The following is a 1,612-nucleotide window of genomic DNA, read 5'->3' as shown; positions in this document are numbered from 1 at the left end:
GCCGTCGATGAAGCCGGGAAAGCAGGTTCGGCGGGGGCGGCAGATGGCCTGGGCTTGAGGTGGAGGTGGCACGCACGCGATGTATGCCCAGATTGCGAGCAGAGGAGGCACCAAGGTGGGCTATGGCAGGAGGCAACGCAATGGCGAGGGGAGAGACAGCGAAAGCAGCAGCCTGCAGCTCTGGTTTAGAAGAGATGCTGGATGCGAGAAAGGGGGCACGGAGCCGCTGGCCTTGGATTCCTGCCATTAATGCGGCGATGCTGCTTCTCCTCCCGCCACCAAAAGCGCTTCCGAACCGTGCGCCAACCCCCATCTCCTTGATGACGCGCAGTGCTCTGGCCGGCATGGGCATCCTGCGCGGCTCCGGGAAACCTGGCACGCGCGTGGTCTTGGCGTGAGGGGGCGGCAACCATCGATTGAAGCCTGCTAGTAGGGGCAGCGGCACTTGAAGGCGGAGCAGGTGGGTTGTTGGAGACGAGGGCATCGCGGAAGGAGACAGGGCAGCGAACGGCTGCCACAGGTGGGGGGCCGGGCGGAGGCTGTTAATGCTAAGTTTTGAACACTAACGGGAATCGCTTAAACGTTTTTCATTCCATAGTAAAGCAGTAAGTTGCTCCTCTTAGTGCAGAGCTTGCTATATTGGCTTTCAGAAACGAGGATCAGGAAACGGATTTAAGAAACTCCCCTCCCGAAATAGAAATACTTCCTGCTGGAGTCTAAAGAGAAATACGGTATTTCCGTCAGACCGTCACTGCTTTGTTGGCTGAATTTTGAAGTAGAAACGTTGAGGCAGGAAGGAACTGAGCAAGAGATCTGTTGAAAAGAATCTGAATATAATCTAATGTTCATTTACTTCTCATATTAGCCAGGACCTGATAACAAACTCTTGTTGACTGAGGTATGCCTCACAACTCCCTCAAACCGTGAAGAGGTTTTCTGTTAATTGTATGACTGGGCTGTTGCTTTAAGAATCCACACTTTCCCTAAAATAAACAAAGTATCACTTTAATTACTCACGTCACTCCAACGTCGACTGCTGCCCGCACCACAGGGATCTTTCCGGCTTGGACACGGCCATGACCAACTCGCCTGCATGGTGGTGCTTGAAACGAAGTTGTGCTAATGCCACTGAAAATAATAGCACGCTATAGCGTATTGAGAATGGGTGTGTCTAGCTCTCATCTAGATGAGACTTAACCAAGTCACATCTAACTCCCACGCCACTTGATTTTGATGAAGATTCATGCGGGCAATTCCATGTAATGGAGATGCAATTATGGATGGCTGGTGGTTGTCAATTTTTCATGTGTTTGTAATAGGCAATTATGGATGGCTGATGGAGATGCAATTCCAAGATGCCTTCACAGAGGGACCTTTTCACTTGCTTGGTTTGCATATATACATGTGCTGATGTGCAGTCTGGCAGCTATGAAACTGAGCTTATTTTGGCGTAGAAAAACATTTGCTTCACCTGTTGGAAATGTTAGTTTCCTTCCATTGTCTTCCATTGGTGGTATCAAACTATCAACTGATGTGCATTATCAAACCTAGAAATCATACTTTTTTTTGGTAGGCAAAGATTACTTTTTTAGGGGAAGATAGTGTTAATTTT

Source organism: Triticum dicoccoides, chromosome 1A (assembly GCF_002162155.2).
Source record: "Triticum dicoccoides isolate Atlit2015 ecotype Zavitan chromosome 1A, WEW_v2.0, whole genome shotgun sequence".
NCBI classification, from domain to species: Eukaryota; Viridiplantae; Streptophyta; class Magnoliopsida; order Poales; family Poaceae; genus Triticum; species Triticum dicoccoides.
This window is presented reverse-complemented; position numbering follows the sequence as displayed.